Here is a 23,473-nt window from a genome sequence, read left to right on the forward strand (position 1 = left end):
ATGAGATCATTGGATGTAATATCTTGAGAGCATTGTTTAGTGCACCACGATAACATTTTGTTCAGTATCAGAGCGTGTGGGGGGTGTTGGGTGTTTTATATAATGAATCTTGGCTATTTGACCCCTCCTGATACTATCTTATCGCCGAACAGAGAAACCCAACCACGCCCTGACAGATAAATGACCGACCACGACAGCCTCGCTTCTGCTGCCGTCAGTCGACCAGCAATGGACACTGGAGGGCTTGCAATTATTTGGGGGATCACAGTGGTAAGCGTCTGGTTCAGGGAGAGGGGGTTCAACGGCACCTTTATACAGGGGTTCGGCTCACACTGCCTAGTTGTCATGAGTACACACCCGCTCTCAAGAAGCCGTGATTCCCAGCACTCTCCTTACTGTGGGATGATCTCTCAATCCCCCTTAGTTATAGTCCACTATCACCCAAGTTATAGCCGTGTCTTTCTCTCTCTCACTTGCCAGGAAGCCTCACCAGAACTAGAGTAAAAACCAGCCAACATATGAGACATTTAATGCACACATATACAAGAACAGTTATATTACTATGCAACTCCTTAGGCTGCTTATCAGTTGGTAGCAGCCCAATATTCCCCTTTAGTCTTCATCCTATAATCGTACTAGGTTGCTGCTCACTCCTCAGTTCACAACCTACTGCATCCTAAATATGCATACTTCTTTTATGTTATACACAACTATATATGTTATACTCTTGTATAACTTCACGAGGTTAACGAATGTCCTCTTGATCCTTAATTCATTATCAACGGCTCAGAGAAAATGCTGATTACCCAGGAGAAGATGGCGACAAACACCGTGTACGTGTCCAGTATGAAGGAAAGTAAATATGCTTACAAGTGCGAAACCCGCTCGTGTATTGAGCACTCAGCACGACCTGTACCCACTCTTTGGATCAACATGATGGCTAGGGGTGGAAGTAGTGCTAATAAATCTGCTTTGTTTGTTGTGTTTCATGCTTTGGGCTTTGTAGCAGATCGAGATATTTTTGAACATATCGTCTATGATTTTGATGATCCTGAGATGATGGAAATGGTAAAGCCATCTATGGACGAAGCCTTTATAATTCAGGAACAGAATGTTGCATTGAACTTTATTGGTTTACTCGGTATTCGACTTGGTGTAACAAAAGAGAAGCGCATAAATTTGCCCGTGAGATTTTGCAGAAAGAAATGTTACCTCACGTTGGTGTATCAGATTTTTGTGAGACAAAGAAGGCATACATTCTAGAGTACATGGTTCACTGGCTTTTGCTTGCCGCTTTAGGTCGACGAGAGCTAGATCATCATGATCACTATGGAAGCAAGAGGCTAGATTTGGCCGGTCCTCTCATAACCTTACTTTCCCGAGGATTATTCCGGAACTTGATGAAAGAAGTTCGTATGCACGCTCAGAAACTCTTAGATAAAGGTCAAGAGTATAGGTTGGATGTTGCAGTTAAGCCTAAGCTGATTTCTGATGGACTGCGATATTCTCTGGCCACGGGTAACTGGACAAAACCATCACTGCCAGAAAATGAGGATGAATTAGATGGTCATCCAAGACGGTTCAGGAAGAGAGATGCCAGTGTATTTTTGAGGGGCTCGGAAACTGGCATTGTGGGCCATGTCATGCTGACTGTGAACGTAGATGGTGATCATTTTATCAAGATTCGTGTAAGGTCTGTACGTATTCCCCAGATTGGTGATTAATTTGCCTCCCGTCATGGACAAAAAGGTATCTGTAGTATTCAGTACAGGGTGGAGGATATGCCTTTTACAGCAGAAGGTATAACTCCTGACACCATTATTAATCCTCATGCCATTCTCTCCCGAATGACAATTGGCCATTTAATTGAAGCTTTACGAGGAAAGCTTGGTGCCAACAAGGGTGAAATTGGTGATGCTACGCCCTTCAGTGATGCCGTGAATGTACAGAAAAATACAATTTGTTACAAGGGTATGGCTACCAATTAAGAGGCAATGAGATTATGTATTGTGGTCACACTGGACGGAAGATGAATGCTCAGATTTTCCTGACTCCTACATATTATCATCGTTTGAAGCATATGGTGTGATGCTCCTTGGGACAGTCCTCTGTCCTTTTCTAGCCTTGTGCTCCTGCTGTCGTCCTCTCCAATTCTGCTGGGCATCTTTTACTTTTTTCTTCTGTTTCGTTTTTCTCCCCCCTCTTCTCCTATCTGCTTGCCGTTTCCTGCCGACCTTTTGCTCGTTCTGGTTCTTCACTTGGACTTCTTATATTTTCACGCCCGGGTGCTTGAGGAGGCATACTCTTGCACCCGTAGAACTGTAGTACCCGACGTCGAGAGCGAGGGGAACCTTTTATTGTCAATCCCCCTTTCGTCACTGAACCCGATCTCGACGGACTGTCGGTTTCTTAAGGTGGCGTTTGTGGGGCGTATACTCACGACGCACCCCTAGGAGGCCCCGGCAAGATCGGCGATAGCTTCTTGTTGGGTGTCCTGCCTCTAATTGTGGCTCCATGGTGGGTGTGGGGGCACATTCATGAATGAATTCTTCTTTTCGTAATGATGATAACCCCTGTTTCGGCTGCTTCTGGTTTACCTTCTCAGGCTCGTGGGGTGGGCGACCAAGCCCCCGAGTCGGTCCGTATTGGAAGACCGGGCTCTGTAGCCTCCGCTGCATTGGGCCCCGACCTTGCTCCTCCTTTGGCCTCTCTGACTCCTTCCCCTGGCTCCCCTCCCTCCTCTGTGGTTGGGTCGAGCCCCAAGCCCCCAGTGGTGACTACCTCGTCCCCTGGCGCGGCTCCTTCTCTAGTTGTAACTACTGCGCCTTTTAACCCCTCTCTGGGGGTTCTCACCGCCGTCCTCGTCACAGCCGCCCTCGCTCAATTCCTTCCAGTTCTGATACCTATCAAGCCTTGTTTGGTCCCGCTTCGTGGGCCAAATATTTTGATCTCCTCCCTCTTGATTCTGCGCCTCCTGACGATTTCTCCCTCCATCAACATCTCGTTGATTCCGTGGATGCCTCCATTACTTTCAACCCCACTCGTCTCGGTACACGTGTCGTTGCTGCTCCTTCTCAGGATGCTGCTTCCCGCTTGGCTGCCTTATCCTGCCTTGGCGAGACCCCTGTTCGGGTCTCGAAGAACGCTTAGTTGAATGCCAGTGTTGGCACTATTTTGCTCCCGCCCCATGTTGCGACCGGTGTTCGGGACCTGCGCGACTGCCACGACGATATTCGACATATCCTTGCTGCCCAGGGCCATTCTATTCTCCAGGTGGACACGTTTACTCGTCCCCCTCGTGGTAGTCGCCGTCAACCCCTCTGGGTTGTGAAGATTACCTTTGATGGTAGGACCCTTCCACCCTCTGTCATTCTTGCTGGTGCCAGGTGCTCTGTCCAGGAGTACATTCCTTCTCCTCGGCTCTGCAACAAGTGCTGGAGGTTTGGGCATGGTGCCCTCCGCTGTTCCAGGACTGTCTCTCTCTGTCCTTTGTGTGGTGGCGAAGGTCACTTTAAGTCGGAGTGCACTTCTCCCCAGGCTCGTTGCCTCATCTGCGGTGAAGCCCATCCTGCCTTCTCCCGTGCGTGTGTCCATTACAAGCTTGAGGCAGCCGTCCTCAACTTCCCAGCAAACACAAATCATCTACACAACGTTCGCCTATCTCTTCCCATAGGTGTGGGAATGATTTGCATTGAGAATGGTGCAGGAGAGCCTTTGAGAAACTTTTACTCAAAAAATCCAAACACAAAGGTTTAATTATAAATAGTTTTTCTACAATTATTTTCTTCCAAATGTAAAACAAATAGTTTTTACATGTTTAAATATAAAATTTATGGTGTTTTTTTGTAAAATTCATTAATAAATTGTGAATGATATATATTGGCTGAGTGAAACCTTTAAAATCCATTTAGTTATAATATGAACAGAAAAAAGTAGTTTTCCAAATTTTCTAAAAATCGCTCTTTTTAACACAATTTTACTCCTTATGCATTCCACTAAACACTAATATCATGTTTAAATATATAATTTATGTATTATTCCCTAAGATAATTTATATAAATTATAAAAGTTGCTGGAAAGTGGTGAGAAAGAATCTGAAAACGTTTTGTTGTCTTATATTGGCGTGTTCTTATTAACTAGAGTGAGTAAGAGTGAGCGAGAGTGGGTAAGAGTGAGTAAGAGTGACTGAAGGTGAGTGAGAGTGCCAGAGAGTGTGTAAGTGTGAGTAAGAGTGAGTATAAGTAAGAGTGACTGAGAGTGAGTAAGAGTGACAGAGTGAGTAAGAGTGAAAGTAAGGGTGACAGAATGAGTAAGAGTGAGAGTAAAGTGATTGAGAGTAAGGGTGAGTATGAGAGTAAGAGTGATTGAGAGTTAGAGTGAGAGTAAGAGTGAGAGTTAGTGAGAGTAAGAGTGATTGAGAGTAAGAGTGATTGAGAGTAAGAGTGATTGAGAGTAAGAGTGATTGGGAGTAAGAGTGATTGGGAGCAAGAGTGATTGAGAGTAAGAGTGATTGGGAGTAAGAGTGAGAGTAAGAGTAAGAATGAGAATAAGTAAGATTGAGAGTAAGAGTGATTGGGAGTAAGAGTAAGAATGAGAGTAGGAGTGATTGAGAGTAGGAGTGATTGGGAGTAAGAGTGATTGGGAGTAAGAGTGATTGAGAGTAAGAGTAATTGAGAGTAAGAGTATGAGAGTAAGAGTGAGAGAGTGAGTATGAATGGGTAAGGGTGACTGAGAGTGAGTAAGAGTGACAGAGTAAGAGTGACAGAGAGTAAGAGTGACAGAGAGTAAGAGTGACAGAGTAAGAGTGAGTATGAGAGTGAGTAAGGATGACTGAGAGAAAGAGTGAGTAATAGTGCGTAAGAGTGATTGAGAGTGATTGAGAGTAGGAGTGATTGAGAGTAAGAGTGATTGGGAGTAAGAGTGATTGGGAGTAAGAGTGATTGGGAGTAAGAGTGATTGGGAGTAAGAGTGATTGGGAGTAAGAGTGATTGGGAGTAAGAGTGATTGGGAGTAAGAGTGATTGGGAGTAAGAGTGATTGAGAGTAAGAGTGATTGGGAGTAAGAGTGATTGGGAGTAGGAGTAAGAATGAGAATAAGAGTGATTGAGAGTAAGAGTGAGTAAGAGTGATTGAGAGTAAGAGTGATTGAGAGTAAGAGTGATTGAGAGTAAGAGTGATTGAGAGTAAGATTGATTTGGAGTAAGAGTGATTGAGAGTAAGAGTGATTGGGAGTAAGAGTGATTGGGAGTAAGAGTGATTGGGAGTAGGAGTAAGAATGAGAATAAGAGTGATTGAGAGTAAGAGTGAGTAAGAGTAAGAATGAGAGTAAGAGTGATTGAAAGTAAGAGTTATTGAGAGTAAGAGTGATTGAGAGTAAGAGTGATTGGGAGTAAGAGTGATTGGGAGTAAGAGTAAGAGTGAGAGTAAGAGTAAGAATGAGAATAGGAGTGATTGAGAGTAAGAGTGATTGGGAGTAAGAGTAAGAATGTGAGTAGGAGTGATTGAGAGTAGGAGTGATTGGGAGTAGGAGTGATTGGGAGTAAGAGTGATTGAGAGTAAGAGTAATTGAGAGTAAGAGTAATTGAGAGTAAGAGTATGAGAGTAAGAGTGAGAGAGTGAGTATGAATGGGTAAGGGTGAGAGAGTGAGTATGAATGGGTAAGGGTGACTGAGAGTGAGGAAGAATGACAGAGAGTAAGAGTGACAGAGAGTAAGAGTGACAGAGAGTAAGAGTGACAGAGAGTAAGAGTGACAGAGAGTAAGAGTGACAGAGAGTAAGAGTGACAGAGAGTAAGAGTGACAGAGAGTAAGAGTGACAGAGAGTAAGAGTGACAGAGAGTAAGAGTGACAGAGAGTAAGAGTGATAGAGAGTAAGAGTGACAGAGTAAGAGTGACAGAGTAAGAGTGACAGAGAGGAAGAGTGACAGAGAGTAAGAGTGACAGAGAGTAAGAGTGACAGAGAGTAAGAGTGACAGAGAGTAAGAGTGACAGAGAGTAAGAGTGACAGAGAGTAAGAGTGACAGAGAGTAAGAGTGACAGAGTAAGAGTGACAGAGTAAGAGTGACAGAGTGACAGAGAGTAAGAGTGACAGAGAGTAAGAGTGACAGAGAGTAAGAGTGACAGAGAGTAAGAGTGACAGAGTAAGAGAGTGAGAGTGATTATGAGAGAGTTAAGAGTGTGAGGTGTGTGAGTGTAGCAGGCCAGGGAGGCAGGATGTGTGGTCACAGGCGAGGCCTAGGCCTCGTCATCTCTAATGTTGGTTTTTATATATATGTTGGATTTTTTGTCCTGTTTCAAATTATAATTATTTAGCAGGAATGTAATAAGATATTGCACAGTATTAATGTGACAATAATATATGCATTATTTCCTTGATAATCAAACTTGTTGTTCAAAGATAATATACAATCTTTGAAGGAAACATTTTGAGAGCGCGAGCTGGCAACACTGGGCTGGTGGGTGAGAGAGACATATGGTTAGTTGTACTCAGACCTTCAGTGGTGAAGGGTGTGTCCCAGCTGGCCGCCACCAGCCGCCACCCGCCGCCACCCGCCACCCACCACCAGCCGCCACCCGCCACCACCCACCACCAGCCGCCACCCACCACCAGCCGCCACCCACCACCAGCCGCCACCCGCCACCACCCACCACCAGCCGCCACCCGCCACCACCCACCACCACCCGCCACCCACCACCAGCCGCCACCCGCCACCCACCACCAGCCGCCACCCGCCGCCACCCGCCACCCACCACCAGCCGCCGCCACCCACCACCAGCCGCCACCCGCCACCCACCACCACCCGCCACCCGCCGCCACCCGCCACCCACCACCAGCCGCCACCCGCCACCCACCACCAGCCGCCACCCGCCGCCACCCGCCACCCACCACCAGCCGCCGCCACCCACCACCAGCCGCCACCCGCCACCCACCACCACCCGCCACCCGCCGCCACCCGCCACCCACCACCAGCCGCCGCCACCCACCACCAGCCGCCACCCGCCGCCACCCACCACCAGCTGCCACCCGCCACCACCCACCACCAGCCGCCACCACCCACCACCAGCCGCCACCACCCACCACCAGCCGCCACCCGCCACCACCCACCACCAGCCGCCACCCGCCACCACCCACCACCAGCCGCCACCCGCCACCACCCACCACCAGCCGCCACCCGCCACCACTCACCACCCGCCGCCACCACCCACCACCCGCCACCCACCACCAGCCGCCACCAGCCACCACCCACCACCACCAGCCACCACCCACCACCAGCCGCCACCCGCCACCAGCCGCCACCCGCCACCAGCCGCCACCCGCCGCCACCCAAAACCACCCGCCACCAGCCGCCACCCGCCACCAGCCACCGCCACCCACCACCGCCACTCACCACCCGCCGCCACCACCCACCACCAGCCGCCACCCGCCACCAGCCGCCGCCACCCACCACCAGCCGCCACCCGCCACCACCCACCACCAGCCGCCACCCGCCACCACCCACCACCAGCCGCCACCCGCCACCAGCCACCGCCACCCACCACCGCCATTCACCACCCGCCGCCACCACCCGCCGCCACCCACCACCCGCCGCCACCCGCCTCCACCCACCACCAGCCGCCACCCGCCACCACCCACCACCAGCCGCCACCCGCCGATACCCACCACCAGCCGCCACCCGCCGCCACCCGCCACCACCCGCCACCAGCCGCCACCCGCCACCAGCCACCGCCACCCACCACCGCCACTCACCACCCGCCGCCACCACCCACCACCAGCCGCCACCCGCCACCGCCACCCACCACCACCACCACCCACCACCACCACCCACCACCACCACCCACCACCACCACCCACCACCACCAGCCGCCGCCGCCACCACCACCCACCACCACCGCCGCCACCACCCATCACAGCCGCCGCCACCACCACCCACCACCACCGCCGCCGCCACCACCCATCACCGCCGCCGCCACCACCACCACCTGCCACCAGCCGCCACCACCGCCCGCTATCAGCCGTCACCGCCCGTTGCCACAGTCGCCACCGCAAGCCGCCACCGCCAGCCGCCACCAGCCCCCCCCACCGCCGATCGTCACCACCTACCACAGCCGCCGCCGCCCGCCACCGCCCGCCACCACCCACCACAGCCGCCACCACCCACCACCCGCCGCCACCACCCACCACCACCAGCCGCCGCCGCCACCCACCACCCGCCGCCACCACCCACCACCACCACCAGCCGCCGCCGCCACCACCACCCACCACCACCGCCGCCACCACCCACCACCACCAGCCGCCGCCGCCACCACCACCCACCACCACCGCCGCCACCACCCACCACCGCCAGCCACCACTACTCATCACAGACGCCGCCACCCGCCACCGCCCGCCACCACCGCCAGACACAGCCGCCAGTGTCCGCCACCGCCGCCACTGTCCGCCACCGCCGCCACTGTCCGCCACCGCCGTCACTGTCCGCCACCGCCGCCACTGTCCGCCACTGTCCGCCACCGCCACCACTGTCTGCCACCGCCACCACTGTCCGCCCGCCGCCACCACTGTCCGCCCGCCGCCACCACTGTCCGCCCGCCGCCACCACTGTCCGCCCGCCGCCTCCACTGTCCGCCCGCCGCCTCCACTGTCCGCCCGCCGCCTCCACTGTCCGCCCGCCGCCTCCACTGTCCGCCCGCCGCCGCCACTGTCCGCCCGCCGCCGCCACTGTCCGCCCGCTGCCGCCACTGTCCGCCCGCCGCCACTATCCGCCACCGCCGCCACTGTCCTCCCGCCACCACTGTCCGCCCACCGCCGCCCTGTCCGCCCGCCGCCACTATCCGCCACCGCCGCCACTATCCGCCACCGCCGCCACTGTCCGCCATCGCCGCCACTGTCCGCCACCGCCGCCACTGTCCGCCCGCTGCCACTATCCGCCACCGCCACCACTGTCCGCCACCGCCACCACTGTCCGCCACCGCCACCACTGTCTGCCACCGCCACCACTGTCTGCCACCGCCACCACTTTTCGGCCGCCGCCACCACTGTCCGCCCGCCGCCACCACTGTCCGCCCGCCGCCACCACTGTCCGCCCGCCGCCTCCACTGTCCGCCCGCCGCCACCACTGTCCGCCCGCCGCCGCCACTGTCCGCCCGCCGCCGCCACTGTCCGCCCGCCGCCGCCACTGTCTGCCCGCCGCCACTGTCCACCACCGCCGCCGCCACTGTCCACCACCGCCGCCAAAGCCGCCACGGTCCGCCCGCCGCCACTATCCGCCACAGCCGCCACTATCCGCCACCGCCGCCACTGTCCGCCCGCCGCCACTATCCGCCACCGCCGCCACTGTCCGCCCCGCCACTATCCGCCACCGCCGCCACTGTCCGCCCGCCGCCACTATCCGCCACCGCCGCCACTGTCCGCCCGCCGCCGCCACTGTCCGCCCGCCGCCACTGTCCGCCCGCCGCCACTATCCGCCACCGCCGCCACTGTCCGCCACAGCCGCCACTCTCCGCCGTACAGCCTCCCCTCTCTCCGTTAGTAAATAATAAAAGAAATATAAATTATTAGATTTTTTTTACCCTTCAATTGGTTTTAATATTAAAATTGAAAATAATAATATAATATAAAATATAATAAAAATAATATAATATAAAATATAATTTAATTTCAAGAAATTTAACTTTACACACAAAGATGTGAAAAGGGTTCAGATTATTGGCTCAAACCTTTCATAAGAGATTCATATTGGTATATGAATGGATTATGAATGACTCATGTTAGGAGTGTAAAGTTGCCACAACATCTCAAATTAGTGTTAGATACATATGTCTTGGTTATAAGTTTTGGAAACCTATTTAAGTCCACACACAATATCGTATCTGATACGATAAAACAAACGTTTCCAATACTTTCAAATACTTTCCAGATATGTTGTGGCAACCTAAAATTGTTTGCTGGGTTGAAGCACCGGAGCGTTTATCTTTTCCTGAGGCGAGACGCCAGGTTCGCCGGCTCCCGCCTTATGCTAATATCTCTTATGCTCGCGTGTTGCGCTCTTCCTCTCCTCGTCCTTCCCGCCTTCCTCAGACTCACAACCGTTTCCGGGCCTTGGACCTGATGCGCCCACTGCCCCCTCCTCTGTTCCTTTGGGTTCTCTCCCGAAGGATCCTCCTCCTGGTCTTCTCTCTGGGGTTCCCCTTCCTTCTACCCGGTCTGTCGTGTCTCCTGTGTCTTCTTCCTCGTCTCCCTCCGTTCCTCCTTCCCATCCTTCCCCTCCGTCTCTTGACTCTCCCCGCCGCCTGTCGGTGCGGGCTGATGTCCATCGCTCTCCAAACGGCCGTCATGTGTGCTCTCGTTCAGCTTCTCCTGTTGAGACGCTAGAATCCGTTGCCCAGTACGTGGTTGCTGGAACACCTGTCTCTTTACGTCAGAAGCGTAAACCTGGCTCCTCTCCTTCCTCCTCCCCGGCGGGTAAGAAGGTTTCGCTTTCTTCCTCGGCCCCTACTTCTGCCTCTCTCGCTCCTTCCCCTCCCATTTCGGTGGTTGCGCCCCCTGTTCCTGCTATGGAGGTTTCTTTAGCCCCCGCTTCCCTCTCAGTTGCTGCCCTTGCTGAGGTGCGCTCCCCTCTTTCTACCCCTCCTCTTCCTGCTGCTGTCCTTGCCTGCTCCTCTCCGTTGTCTCCTCCTCTTCCTCCTCCTCCTCCTCCGGACCCCGCCCGCCCACCTCTGATCTGTTCTCCCGTTTCCTTCCCTCCGTCTTTGCTCAGTTTACCCATGCCCCCTAACCCTGACTTTGCTGACCCTGATCCCGACCCTGATATTCTTTAACGTGCTCTGTTGCTCTTTCGCCTTTGTTTCTTCCTTGTTCTCTGTTTTTGTCCTTTCTCTTCTCGTCGTTGTCCATTCTTCAATGGAACATTCGAGGTTATTACGCTAATTTCCTCGAACTCCAACTTCTGATTTCGCGGTTTTCGCCCCTTTGTGTCTGTCTCTAGGAGCCGATGCTTGGTGCTCGTCCTGGTCGTTTTCGTGGCTATTCCTTTCTCTCCCCCCCAGCTGTTGCTGGGGCTTCTAATTCTTCTGCTCTTTTGATTCGTACTGATGTTCCCTTTGTTCCTTTACTTTTTCCTTCACCTCTCCATTGTTCTGCTGCTCGTGTCTTTGTGGGGAAATGGTACACTGTTTGTTCCATTTATCTCCCCCCGAGTGTCCCGCTTTCTCTTCCTGATTTGAAACACCTCCTAGACTCCTTGCCGGAGCCTGTGCTCCTGCTGGGTGACTTCAATTGTCGTCATTCTCTTTGAGGTGACGTTCTGACGAATACCCGGGGTCGCCTTCTTGAGCCGTTTCTCCTCTCTTCTTCCCTGTCTCTTCTGAATTCTGGTGAGCCCACTCATTTGGACTCTCGGACTCGCACCCTTTCTTGTTTGATCTTTCTCTCTGCTCTTCTTCTCTTTACTTAGATTTCACGTGGCAGGTTCTTGATGACCTCCATGGAAGTGATCATTTCCCATCCTTGTTTCCTTTTTCTCTTTTCGCCCTTCCCTCTCTTTCCCTAGGTGGCAGTTTGCTAAGGCGGACTGGACCCTATTTTCCCTCAGTGCTACTCTCTCTGACCTCTCCCTTCTGCCTCTCTCTCGCGCTCTCCTCCTTTTTCATGACACTGTCTTCAACGCTGCCCTCCGCTCTATCCCTCGCTCTTCCTCCCGGGGTCCACGGAAGTGCGTTCCCTGGTGGAATGCGGACTGCTCGGGCTGTCCGCTGTAAGCGTGCAGCCTGGAAGAGGCACCGCCGTAGGCAGACGACCGATTCTTTTCTTTTCTTTCGGAAAGCGAGTGCGGTGGCCCGTAGGGCCATCCGTACGGCTAAACGTGAATGTTGGGCATCTTATGTCTCAACGATTACGTCCGAAACCCCTCTGGCCCAGATCTGGAAGCGTATCCGCAAGATAGCGGGTAAGTTCGTTCCCGATGTTTCACCGATCCTTCACCTCCATGATACTCTTGTGGCGGACCCGTTGCAGGTCGCTTCCGAACTGGGTTCCCACTTTTCTTCTGTTAGCTCTGGTCTTCATCTTCCCCAATCTTTCCTTCTTCGTAAACCTGTCCTTGAGTCTCGTCCTTTAGATTTCTGCACTCATCTTCAGCTTCCCTATAATGATCCCTTCTCTCTCTCTGAACTTCGTTCTGCCCTGGCCCTCTGCGGTTCTACGGCGGCGGGCTCCGATGGTATTCATTATGAGATGCTTCGCCATCTCCCTCCGAGCACGTCTCAGTATTTACTGAGTCTGTATAATCGGATCTGGGAGTCGTCGTCAGTCCCTGAGGACTGGCTCGATGCCGTTGTCCTCCCTGTTCGCAAACCGGGGTCTCTGGGTACTTCCCCTAAGGACTTTCGCCCTATTGCTCTCACAAGTTGTGTCTGCAAACTCTTTGAACGTATGGTTAACGTTCGTCTGATGTGGTTCCTGGAACACCATCACCTCCTCTTCCCTTCTCAATTTGGTTTCCGCAAGTGCCGCAGCACGACAGATGTCCTGGTGAACTTGGAGGTCTATATTCGTACTGCTTTTGCTGCGAAGACCTCCATTGTTGCCGTCCTTTTTGACCTGGAAAAGGCTTACGACACCACTTGGCGTTATCATATCCTATCTCAACTTCATTCTTTTGGCCTTCGTGGTCATCTCCCTCTCTTTCTCCGCAGCTTCCTCTCTCGTCGTTCCTTTCGGGTGCGCCTTGGTACCGCTCTCTCTCCCTCTTTTCAGCAATACGAAGGTGCCCCAGGGTAGTGTTCTGAGCACTACTCTTTTTCTGGTTGCCCTCAATGGTCTTCTTTCCTCTCTTCCTTCTGGTGTCTTCTCCGCTCTCTATGTCGATGATCTTACCCTTTGTTGTCAGGGTGATGATTCGCCGCTCCTTCAACGCCGGCTTCAACTTGCAATTGATGCCGTGTCGTCTTGGGCCACAGATCATGGCTTCAAGTTCTCTACTTCTAAGACTTGTGCCATGACTTTTACGCGGAAACGGGTTGTTCTTCGTCCCTCTTTGTCCCTTTATGGTCATCCCCTTGAATACAAAGATTCCGCGAAGCTTTTGGGGTTATTCCTTGACACTCGTTTGTCTTGGTCTCCCCATATCTCTTACCTCCGTGTTGAGTGCTCTAAGGCCCTTACCCTCCTTCGGGTCTTGTCCCATACTTCTTGGGGGCAGATAGGCGCACTCTCCTTGCTTTACATTCCTCTCTCGTCCTGTCTAAGCTCGATTATGGTTGCCCTGCTTACTCGTCTGCTTCTCCTTCTACTCTTCGCCGTCTTGATGCTTTGCACCATACTGGGTTGCGCCTCAGTTCTGGTGCCTTTCGTTCGACTCCCATCCTTAGCTTGTATGTTGACACTGGCTTCCTGTCTCTCCAGGACCGCCGTGATCGCTACTGTCTTCGCTATCTTGCGCGGTCCTTGCAACATCCTTCCTCTCGCCTCTGTCGTGCTTTAACTTTTACCCCTCCTGCGGTTCCTGTTCCTCTTCACCACCTCCCTCTTTCTGTCCGGTTATCTCGCCTACAGGATTCTCTTTCCGTTCGTATTTCTGATGTTTCTCCTCGTGTTGTTCCTTCTTTGCCCCCGTGGAGGGTCCCTCTTCCGCGGTTTTGTACATCCTTGACCCGTATCACTAAAGCTTTTACCCCTCCTACGGTTCTAAACGCCTTTTCCTCGAGCACTTTTCTTCTCACTCCCGCTCCGTTTCTGTCTTCACCGATGGGTCTAAGTCAGCGGACGGTGTTGGCTACTCTGTTGTTTTTCCTGATCGCACTTATATGTGTCGCTTGCCTCCGGAGACTAGCATCTTTACAGCGGAACTTTATGCTATTCTCTATGCTCTTCGTCTCCTGCTTTCTCGTTGTCAGTCTTCCTTTGTAGTTGTTGTTGACTCTCGTAGTGCCCTATGGCTCTCGGGTCCTTTAATCCGGTTCATCCAGTAGTTGTCGAGATCCAGCATTGGCTGTTTCTCGTTCACAGTAAATTTAAGTCGGTTGAGTTTTGTTGGGTTCCCAGCCATATTGGTGTGTCTTTAAATGAGCGTGCGGATGCTGCCGCCAAGGAAGCTGTCCGCTCTTGTCCCATCTCTCGTAAAGGCATTCCGTATTCCGACTTTTACCCGGTTATCCATTCCTCAGTCCTTACCCGTTGGCAGGCTTCTTGGTTGTCTGTTACTGGTAACAAGCTACGTACTCTTAAATGTTGTGTTTCCTCGTGGCCGTCCTCCTTCCACCGTAACCGGCGGTGGGAAACAGCTCTGGCGAGGTTGCGTATTGGCCATACTCGCTTAACCCATGGTCACTTGATGGAGCGCCGCCCTGCTCCTTATTGTCCTAGTTGCATTGTCCCTCTTACGGTCGTGCATGTCCTTCTTGAATGTCCTGACTTCCAGGACGAGCGTGTGTCTTGCTTTCCGACCGCCCCTCGCGGTCACCTGTCCCTCGATAGAATTCTTGGTGACTCGGATACTTTTGATATCGTTCGCCTTATGCGTTTTTGTTCTCGTATTGGCATCCTTGGTGATCTTTAGCGCCCTCTGATTATTTTGCGTATTTGATGGTGCTACATAGCCTTCCCGGTTTGGTGCCTTCTTTTGATAATTACTTACTTACTTGAAGCATAAGGTAGATGATAAAATCCATTCCCGTGCAAGAGGGCCTGTGCAGGTCTTGGTTATGTAGCCTATGGGAGGTCGTGCAAGGGAAGGTAGCTTGCGATTCGGTAAGATGGAACAAGATTGCCAGATTACTCATGGCGCCGCACAGTTTCTCCGTGTACGTTTGTCTGAAGTCAGTGACCCATATTCTGTTCATGTGTGCAACTTGTGTGATCTTATTGCTACTGTACGCAACAATGCCTTTGAATGTAAGGGATGCCGCAATAAAACTCAGATATCCCAGATGCGTCTTCCCTATGTCCCTATGCATGTCAATTACTTTTCCAAGAATTGATTACGATGAACATTGCTCCCAGGATGATGGTGATGAAGTGAACATGTTTTAATTTTGGAAGTACAGTACAGTAAGGCATGGTACAGTACAGTGGTACTGTACACAAAATTATCCAGTACAGTGGTACTGTACACAAAATTATCCGTACAGTGGTACTGTACACAAAATTATCCAGTACAGTGGTACTGTACACAAAAATTATCCAGTACAGTGGTACTGTACACAAAATTATCCAGTACAGTGGTACTGTACACAAAATTATCCAGTACAGTGGTACTGTACACAAAATTATCCAGTACAGTGGTACTGTACACAAAATTATCCAGTACAGTGGTACTGTACACAAAATTATCCAGTACAGTGGTACTGTACACAAAATTATCCAGTACAGTGGTACTGTACACAAAATTATCCAGTACAGTGGTACTGTACACAAAATTATCCAGTACAGTGGTACTGTACACAAAATTATCCAGTACAGTGGTACTGTACACAAAATTATCCAGTACAGTGGTACTGTACACAAAATTATCCAGTACAGTGGTACTGTACACAAAATTATCAGTACAGTGGTACTGTACACAAAATTATCCAGTACAGTGGTACTGTACACAAAATTATACAGTACAGTGGTACTGTACACAAAATTATAGTACAGTGGTACTGTACACAAAATTATACAGTACAGTGGTACTGTACACAAAATTATACAGTACAGTGGTACTGTACACAAAATTATACAGTACAGTGGTACTGTACACAAAATTATACAGTACAGTTTGCATATTTTTTAGATTTATGAGAAAAATATTTATTTCAGTGGCTTACGGTATTAAAGTTAGCAAACTCTTACATGGCGTTTTCTTTGTAATGGAGTAAAGTACAGTACATCCTTTTGTACATTATTATACAGAATGGTACTGTACTTGTTTTTGTATTTACTATTTAATATTGGTGTATTGTACCCTGTATTATTTCATAGGCTTATGAATATACATCACAATATGATCTTGATCAAGTTTGGGTGATAAGCAGCTTCTTAATGGTGTATGAAAGTCATATGTATGTGTGCACTAATTATTAAAACAGAAAACATTTATTACCTGATGAAGTAATGTAGCTAGTAGGGGCCTGACAGCTAAGTGGACAGTGCTCGGAATTCGTAGTCCTGAGGTTCCGGGTTCGATCCGCGGTGGTGGCGGAAACAAATGCACAGAAGACACTGGAGAGGTAGTGTTATTGCAGGGACTTGGAGGGCATATCCAACGTGTACCATTAATTAAGGCTAACCTGAATTCTTCTATTACACCAGGTTGGTGCACTGTAGCAGTCACTGAGCAGTTGCCCATTCCTGGGATAGATATCATTGTAGGTAATGATTTTAACAAGTGTCAAGTTAGTGGGACCGATTGTGCTGTTATGTATACTAAACCTAGTGCAGTACTGGCTCAACCAGATGCGGATGATGGTGTCATTTATCGAGCCTGTGTTGCGACCAGATCCATGGGTAACCAGAATGTGGTAAGTCCTGCTTCTACCAAGGTGGATGTTCTCGAGGCCATGACCCCTTCAGACAGGGAGGTGGAGGTGGACCTTGAAGATACATTTTTAGCTCACGTGGATGTCAAGAGTGAGACCGGTGCCAAAGCCCTAATTTATTCTGACCCAGATGGTCTGGAAGATGTGGCCCAGGTACCAGTTCCTTGCCCGCTCGCTCCAGCTGTTGAGTTCCAGACCTTGAGTGAGTTGCAAAGTACTGATCCCAGTCTAGCTGAGTGTTATGCAGAAGCAGCTGACTCCATTGATACTTTGGAGGAGAGTACGGGTTGTTATTTCAAGGATCGATGTCTGATGAGAAGATGGAGACCATCAGGAACTCCCTTATCAGATAATTGTGAGTCTAAAATCTAGCTCGTTGTGCCAACAGAGTATAGGGAGCAGGTATTGCAAGCTGCCCATGATGACTTGAAGGGAGGTCACCACGGCATTACTAGTATGTATCATAAGATCTGTAAACTTTTCTATTGGCCAAAACTTAAAAAAGATGTGGTCAGATATTGCCACAATTGTGTTGTGTGTCAAACTGTTGGTAAGCCTAATCAGACAGGGCCACAAGCACCATTATACCCTATTGTAGTGCCAGAGGAGCCTTTTACTCATGTGGTACTGGATTGTGTCGGACCTTTACCCCTTACGAAATCCGGAAATATGTATATGTTTACAATTTTATGTATGACCACCAGGTTTCCTGAAGCATATGCATTACGTAACATTAGAGCTTCTACCATTATAAGGCAGTTGGAACGATTTTTCTTATTTGGTATGCCCCGTATAATTCAAACTGATAATGGGAGTAATTTTTGTTCCACCACCTTTAAACATTTTTGTAATTCATTTGGTATAAAGCACAATTTTTCCAGTCCTTACCATCCTCAGAGTCAAGGGGGAATCGAGCGGTTCCACCAAACTCTCAAGAAAATGTTGAAGGCAACTGGGGAAGATTCACCCAGACATTGGTATTTACCATTTGTTTTGTTTGCGGCTAGAGATGGATTGCACAGTGCCCTAGGCTGTTCTCCATTCGAGCTTGTATTCGGACATCAGGTGAGAGGACCTTTAAAAATGTTACATGAGAAAATGTTAGATGTTACAGCCAGGCAGAGTGAGCGTTACCTGACGGATGTAAAGAGCTGTCCAGAACGAGGGAGTTGGCCTTACGACATCTAAGTGAACAACAACAGGTAATGAAGCAGAAACATGACCAGAGGTTCAAAGCCAAACTCAGAGTTTTTGAGCCAGGAGATTTGGTATTGGTCTTGAAGCTTCGTATGGTTACGTCTGTCTCATAAATTTGCAGGACCGTACCAAGTAGTAAAACCTCTTGGGGAAGTTACTTACAAAGTTTGCCATTCCAAGCAGAAACGACAGACCATGAGTGTACATGTAAACCGATTGAAGGCTTATTGTGTGCCTAGTATTGTGGCTCGTTGTGTTGCTGAGGAGGTAAATCCTGAAGAGTTGAGTGTTGTAGAGGAAGATGGTAATTCTTGTTTCTCTAATTCCAGCAGTTCCGGGGAAGAATTGTTGTGTCATTTGCAGGATGAGGAGAGAGCAGAGTTCCAGGACCTTTCGGAGATGTCTTCTAACTTGTTTGGGGAGGTCCCACTCAGACGTCTCTCATTACTCACGACATTAACCTGACAAATGTAACTCCAATTCGGCTGCACCCTTATCGAGTGACACCCAGAAACGTCGTATAATCCAGGAGAGGTTGATAATCTTCTTCGACATGGGTTCATTAGACCCAGTCAGAGTTCCTGGAGTTCACCGTGTCTATTACTACCAAAACCAGAAGGTAAGTGGAGATTAGTAGTGGATTATAGAAAACTCAACCAGGTACTGTAGTTGATGTATATCCTTTACCTTTGTTGGAGGACTGTGTCGATACTATTGGTCATGCTAAGTTTGTATCGAAATTGGACTTATCTAAGGGATATCACCAGATACCTCTTACAGATTTTGCAAGGGGAGTGACAGCATTTATCACTCTTGGTAGAGCTTACGAGTTTAATGTAATGCCTTTTGGATTAAGGAATGCTCCAGCCACTTTTCAGAAATTAATGATTTCTTTGTTGAAGGATGTGCCACATTGTAGGGCATATTTGGATGACATTGTGATTTTCAGTAAGAATTGGGTAGATCATATGACTAGTTTAAAGAAATTGTTTAATGTGTTACAACATGCTAATTTGACTGTCAAGATGAAGAAATGTAGTTGGGGTAAAGGAACTATAGTGTACTTAGGACATGAGGTCGGACAAGGAAGGATAGTCCCATTGCAAGACAAGATCCAGGCAATTGTGGAGTACCCAGTACTAACAAATAAGAAGTCTGTGCAGAGATTTATTGGAATGTGTGCATATTATAGGAGATATTGTAAAAACTTTTCCATTGTTGCTGCACCCATAACAAATCTTCTAAGGAAACAGGTAAAATTTAAGTGGACGCAGGAGTGTCAACTCTTTTCAGAAGTTGAAAGGAATTCTCTCTACTTCACCTGTGCTAGCTAGTCCACAGTATGATAAACCTTTTATTCTTCACATAGACGCTTCAGATCTAGGAGCAGGTGCTGTTTTGTTCCAAGTAGGACCAGATGAGTTAGAACATCCTGTTTATTATTTCTCTCGTAAGTTTGACAGGACACAAATTAATTACTCTGTAGTTGAGAAAGAAGCACTTTGTTTAATATTGGCAGTGAAGAAATTTGAGACATATTTGTCAGGAAATCAAGTGGTAGTATATAAAGATCATAATCCATTGACATTTATCAACTCTACGAAGTGTAAAAACCAGGGAATACTTAGATGGTCATTGATTCTACAAGAATTCAATATTGTAATTCGTCATATTCCTGGGAGGCAAAATGTTATTGCTGATGCCTTATCCAGAGGATTTCCTGTTGCACTGCCATAATATGTATTGTTCTTTATTCATAAGATGTATGTAAATTTTGTATTTTTTTACTGTGTGAAATTTCATTGCTTTGTACTTTATTTTAGTTGAAGTATTTTCATGTTGTATTTTCATGTTATATTTCATGCAGTCAAAAAATGAGATCAACCTTCAGTTAATTTCATTTTTTTCTTAGGGGACGGGAGGGATGTTACGAATCTTACTAGGATTCTAACATTACTCCTGATGCTTATATACTCTACTGTCTTGTTCTATAATTAATATAGTATCCAGTTGTATGATGATAGAATACGGTATGTTAATTAGTGTAGCAGGCTGTAGTGTGCCTGAGTTGCATTATATTGTATGAGGCTTTTTTGTGCAAGTATTTTTATGTTGGTTTCTCCGTGTGGGGGGGATGACCATATTTGGATGTGGCCAGTGTTACGTACCCCTATAAGATACGTAATTAAATAAATGAATATGTACCTTTATAATTGTGTATAAATTACATGTATGTATATTGATATACTTATATGTTCTATGTAAAATAATTTCATGTTACATTGTTGGTGTTAGGCCCAACGTATCGTGGGAATGATTGTTTTATTTCTTTGTGTACTCAGTTTCCCATGGGAACTAATGATTTATATGTGATCATATGTGGGTAACTTAGGTGAATAATAATTGTGTGAACTGTATCTGGCAAATTGTCGTGGGATAGTCCGTTGCTGGATGAGCATGCTATCATTCCCCTTTGTATGTGTATTTTAATTACTATGTAAAGCAATAATTACCTTATTTTTGTTATACCAATATGTATTGACCATTCATTACGTTAGTTTAAAATTACTCTTGTCACAATGTATTGCTCCATTGTAGAAGTAATAAATATTGTAACTTTGACAATTTTTCGCGGGGCAGAGGCAATGATTTTGACTCCCGCAGATATGTAAGTCAGTAGCTGATCCGGAACCAGAGAGTTAACATCTTGTGGAGTTAAGTTTTACATTATTGTTCTGTCATAACCATACATATAATAATATTATATTAATTTCTGGGAGAGACAGTAATATTTTGATTTGATATATTTGTGATAAAGTAATCATCTGTATGCTATTGAGATTTATGTAATATATATATATAAGTTTTATATGTATTCCTTCAGTCCTAAAGGAAAATGTTAACAAAGTGCTCATTACTTATTAAGGGGTTATACTGGTGACCCGCTCTTGTGAACAGCAGTTTTTAGTAACCCTAGACCTTTTTAAAGTTGGCTGTTGTAGGGTCACGAGCCATAACGTACGATAAGTAACAGCCAGTGTGGGAACTTGATGTCAAGCGAGTGGTTATAGTTCAACCTTGATTAATTCTTATTATTGTTTGCCAGTAAATTATATTGAGCAATGTAACAGTATTTAATACTATTAAGAATAATAATGATTTGAATATTAGTACTACATTTTGTTAGTTGAATTTTCACAATAGTTTATGTGGATGTTTAGTTGATATTGTGTTAGGACGCCTGCCCTGGGAACAGACGCTTGGGCAGAGGCGTGGCAGCATTGGTCGAGAGGAGACATGTTTTTAAGTTAAGTAGTGGTTACTGTTATTTTAGCTAGATACTCGGTTAATTCTCTGGTTAGATGATTGTGTATTATCTCATTGATTAATTCATGTGCTGGTGATATTGGTCATTGCTCAATAAGGATTTTTATTTATATTATTGCATGCTAAAGAATATTTCTGGCTATTATATTTACCATTTAATTGTTATGTTTGTCACCCTTAGCGTAGATACATTGTTTTTACAATTTATGCAGTGTTATTTCTGTACCCCTAGACACCTGTTGGCAAGGCCGATATAATATAAATTGATCACTGCGAGAAAAAAACCGTACTAAGTCTCAAGGGTTGTAACAGGGACCAAAGAGCCAATGCTCAACCCCCGCAAGCGCAACTAGCTGAGAACAACTAGGAGTACACGCACGCGCACGCACGCACGCACGCACGCACACACACACACACACACACACACACACACACACACACGCACACAAACACGCACACAACAAACACGCACACATACACGCACACACACACACACACACATACACACACACACATACACACACACACACACATACACACACACACACACACACACACACACACACACACACACACACACACACATACACACACACACACACACACACACACACACAGGAGGAGGGATACCGAAACCAAAAGGTTAGCATACCGAAAGGGAAACTATGAGGGGATAAGAAAATTCCTAACAGATATAGCATGGGAAACAGAGCTCAGGGGAAAGACGGCCCAAGATATGATGGATTACATCACGCAGAAGTGCAAGGCCGCAGCAAACAAGTTTGTCCCAGTCCAAAAGGAAAACAGAGAAATGAAGATGAGAAACCCATGGTTTAATCAAAGATGTAGGCTAGCTAAGCAGCAAAGTAAAAGGGCATGGAGAAACTATAGGAATAACAGGACACTGGAGAGCAGAGAAAGATACCAGAATGCCAGGAATGAATATGTCAGGATGAGAAGAGAGGCAGAAAGACAATACGAAAATGACATCGCAAGCAAGGCAAAGACTCAGCCTAAATTGTTGCATAGCCACATTAGGAGAAAAACAACAGTAAAGGAACAGGTTATGAGATTAAGGATAGGGGCGGAAGGATTCACTACAAATGACAAGGAAGTGTGTGAGGAATTGAATAAGAAATTCCAGGAGGTCTTCACCTTAGAACAAGGAGAAATTCCAGAGGTAAGTGAGGGAATAGCTAACCAGGAACCACTGGAAGAGTTTGAGATTACCAGTGGGGAAGTAAGGAAGTGTTTACTAGAGTTGGACGTGACGAAGGCTATAGGCCCAGATGGAATCTCCCCTTGGGTTCTAAAGGAAGGAGCAAGAGAACTGAGCCTACCACTCTCCATAGTGTATAACAAATCACTGGCAACAGGGGAACTGCCAGATACTTGGAAAGCAGCTAACGTAGTCCCGATATACAAGAAAGGGGATAGACAGGAGCACTGAACTACAGGCCAGTGTCCCTAACCTGCATACCATGCAAGCTGATGGAGAAGATTGTGCGAAAAAAACTAGTGGAGCATCTGGAGCGAAGGAACTTTGTAACACAGCATCAACATGGGTTCAGGGATGGCAGGTCCTGCCTCACAGGGTTACTTGAATTCTACGACCAGGCAACAAAAAAAGGCAAAAAGAGAAGGGTGGGCAGACTGCATATTTTTGGATTGTCAGAAAGCCTTTGATACAGTGCCACACAAGAGGCTAGTGCGAAAGTTGGAGATGCAGGCTGGAGTGAGAGGGAAGGTACTCCGGTGGATAGAGGAATACCTAAGCAACAGGAGACAACGAGTCTGTGTGAGGGGTGAGGTCTCAGATTGGCGAGACGTCACAAGTGGAGTCCCGCAGGGGTCAGTCCTTGGACCTATACTGTTTCTGGTATATGTAAATGATCTCCCAGAGGGTATAGATTCGTTCCTCTCAATGTTTGCCGACGATGCAAAAATTATGAGGAGGATTGAAACAGAGGATGATAGTAGGAGGCTACAAGATGACCTGGATAGACTGAGTGAATGGTCCAACAAATGGCTGTTGAAGTTCAACCCGAGTAAATGCAAAGTAATGAAACTAGGCAGTGGAAACAGGAGGCCAGGCACAGGATACAGAATAGGAGATGAAGTACTTAATGAAACAGACAGAGAGAAAGATCTAGGAGTTGATATCACACCAAACCTGTCTCCTGAAGCCCACATAAAGAGAATAACGTCTGCGGCATATGCGAGGCTGGCTACATCAGAACGGCGTTCAGGAACCTGTGTAAGGAATCATCAGAATCTTGTACACCACATATGTAAGACCAATCCTGGAGTATGCGGCCCCAGCATGGAGCCCGTACCTTGTCAAGCACAAGACGAAGCTGGAAAAAGTCCAAAGGTATGCTACTAGACTAGTCCCAGAACTAAGAGGCATGAGTTATGAGGAAAGGCTGCGGGAAATGC

At 48.2% G+C, this 23,473-nt stretch overlaps 2 pseudogenes; both read left to right on the forward strand.

The window, feature by feature from the left end:
* Positions 1 to 180: 180 nt before the first annotated feature.
* LOC138363512 (DNA-directed RNA polymerase II subunit RPB2-like) lies at positions 181 to 15,097 on the forward strand (annotated as a pseudogene).
* A 1,377-nt stretch (positions 15,098 to 16,474) lies between these two features.
* LOC138363513 (DNA-directed RNA polymerase II subunit RPB2-like) overlaps positions 16,475 to 23,473 on the forward strand; it is a 51,288-nt pseudogene continuing 44,289 nt past the window's right edge.

This window comes from Procambarus clarkii, chromosome 11 (genome assembly GCF_040958095.1).
Source record: "Procambarus clarkii isolate CNS0578487 chromosome 11, FALCON_Pclarkii_2.0, whole genome shotgun sequence".
Lineage (NCBI taxonomy): Eukaryota > Metazoa > Arthropoda > Malacostraca > Decapoda > Cambaridae > Procambarus > Procambarus clarkii.